Source organism: Rhyacophila brunnea, unplaced genomic scaffold (genome assembly GCF_057557595.1).
Source record: "Rhyacophila brunnea isolate RB1 unplaced genomic scaffold, BYU_Rbru_1.0 scaffold_23, whole genome shotgun sequence".
In the NCBI taxonomy this organism is placed as follows: Eukaryota; Metazoa; Arthropoda; class Insecta; order Trichoptera; family Rhyacophilidae; genus Rhyacophila; species Rhyacophila brunnea.
The window spans coordinates 15,594,194-15,597,337 of NW_028232893.1; positions in this window are offsets into that span (position 1 = coordinate 15,594,194).

The window sequence follows — 3,144 nt, forward strand, 5'->3', positions numbered from 1 at the left end:
AGATCCGACAAAAATAGTGAGTGCTAATAAGCCATACTTAATTGTTTTCATTGAACTAAGATTACAAAAATATGTTGGTATGATTTAATGGTGTAGTTTTAGATATTTTACGGTTAGAAGAATATTTTTTATCTATTATGGTTTGGTTTTGCAGGGTTAATTCAATTTTAAAAACTAACCAACACCTTCTGTAATTTTAGTTCAATGAAAACAAAAAAGTACGACTAAGAAAGCTTAGTGTGCACTATTTTTGTCGAATCTCCACAGCCTACCTCCACCTTTCGCCACTGCCGCCAACCCTACACATAGTGGCTTCTCTCCAATTAGGTAGCTACTCCAAGGATACACGTCTCATATTGTTTTCTGCTAGAGTTACAAGAAAACTGAAAGATTTGATCCGAAAAACAGAGGTTGGAGGAATGGGCAATCGTTATACACATATCTTAGGGGTTTGATCCAAACTTCCAAATTTGTGATGATGACTTGGTGTGACAGCTTTCACATTTGTATCGCCACTTGTCTACAAATGTCAGTCATTCGGGCATACAAGAATTTTGCTACATTGAATCAACCGCCTGATCAGTCCGAAAATTTCTCGGCAGGTGTCGAATACACGTGTTTGGCTATGACGTTTCATTACGATATATTTACATTCATAGAACTTGTGGAACTTATAGAATCCACGTTTGTTGGTCAAAAAAATGTAAAATAGTTAATCACACTATATATAAATTTTAAGCCAATATTATAATTTTAAAGGATTCCAAACGAATTGTACCATGCACTATTGTTATCAGAAATGCTATAAATTTAGACCTTCATACTGTAAGTGACACAGGTAAAGATGTTCAAAAAACCTTCTTCTATAGATGGAGCCTAAATGTATAAAATTAAAGCAAAATGGTCTCTGGTCTACTGATTAAGTCAGTTACAAGTGACTTCACATTACAGGTTCATTTGAAGAGAATTTTACCCTTCTACCATGATATTGGTTCCAATGTGTTGTCTGTCATCCGGATGGAAATGTTTGTCATCAGACCTTGGATTGGAAAAAACGCTGTAACAGATGGGATGGGGTTTGATATAATGTGATGAAGCCAATAGTGTAGTAAATGTGACGTCATAAAGAAAACAAAAACGTACTTGACAGTGAAATATTTCATGAGAACATTATGCTGAAATTTACCATTTTTACAACAGATTTGTTTTTAATGAATTTTGTTAAAAATTGCAATAAAATATGATGATGATGAGGATCGGTTGAAAAATAAAACAATAATACTTACATATTTTGTAAAGTGGTTACTTTTAATATCCATTCTGACATAACAATCCATAAATATAAATATTAGGCGTTTCAATACCATGTAGCAAAAGTAGTAAGCCGTAATAAAAAATCAAACGTTCCATCATTACCCATAACATTATCATTTCTTTAAAAGCAGTAAAGTTTCTAAAAAATTTAATATTTTCAACAACAGTGTAAGTCCAACATGTATTTTTTTTTATCAAAAACTTTCAATATTTTTATAAAAACTGTTTTGTTCTAGCAATATCTAATTTTCTGACTTCTAAAAGTGAAATGAATGGGTGATTACCTCACATACAAGATGTTTATATGGTAATTGGAAGTCCCCAATAATTGAACCCTGGTTTGTGGCCAATTAAATGATTAATATAAAAGTAGTTATCTGATTTGCGTCCCCATCTTGAATTTGACCATCACGGGTGACAAAAATTTGGTTTATGTGGAGCTACTTACTATATGTATAACATTATCTATGGCAGTATTTCACGTCATTTTAAAATGGCTAGAGTATACCTTTTAAATTTATTTTGAAACCACTAATGGTGTTTTACAGTCTAGTAACATTTAGTTCTTTTCTACCATAAACATGTCTAAAAATATGTGCGATTTATTTAATTTTTTCAACAGTTACAAGTGCAACACTGTCCTATGTTTTTTTAAACTAAATTATATACATACATAAGTCTTGCATGTATTATTTTGTTTACACAACTAAACAACATTTTGTGGCCCATTTTTGAATTGTAATTATGTTGAATAAATTTGGTTCCTTTTATTAATTTTTCAATGTTGAAAGTTTGTTATTAGTGAAATGAGAAACATATTTCAAAAAGGCTACATATTAGCATGTTTAAACTTAATTCTGCAAAATTTATTATCTGTAATGTCCAAATGTTAATAGGTTTCATTTGCCTCAATGGAAGCAAGTCATACTATGTATGAAAAAGTGATATGCGTGTAAAAGAATAAAGACAAACAATAAAATAAATAATTAATGTAAACATTATTTAGAATGGAAACAATAAAATTACATCTTCACAGCTGTTTATTAAATCTTAACAAACAAACGATAAATAGCAATGAAGATAAAATTTAATAAAACATAATTCATTTCAAAGAAATATAATATTTTATTTGGATTTGATGTAATACCATACAATATGATTAAAAAATATTGTTTAAAATTGGAAGATAATTTAGGAAACTGTTTTATCAACAGAACAATTTTATACATGAAGGAATCTGCTTCTTTAGGTACATAATAAAGCTTCTATTTTAAAATAAATGAGTTGTATTGCCATCAAATCCAAATGCATAGAATATTTTATAATAACAATGGTTTTAAAATAAAAAAATGTATGTAAATGAGTTTCTAAAAATTCAACAACAAGTAAAATATTTAACAAAAATAACTATAGATTGGAATATTCTTATGTCACAGTGTCTTCTGTATTGGGTAGAGATAAAAAAATATTTAATATATTATTACTAGCACGGCATCCGGCGATCGCCCGTTGCCCTGCTAGTGTATTACTATGTATGTATTTTCAATTATTTAATAAATTACATTCACACGGGGAATATTCGCAGATTAAATATTATTCAGGCAACACTGTCAATGGAATTTACGATTTACTTGATTCACAAAGCCTTCACTCTAGGTATACAATTAATAATAAACAATTTTAACAAAATAATATCACTAAATAATGACATATATAAAACTTCTTATAAAAATTATAGGCACCGTTGATATAGCAGAAAAAATTGCTTGTATATAGATTTCATGGTGGTGAATTCGCACTTTTTATGCAGACACTTTATTTTTGATTTTT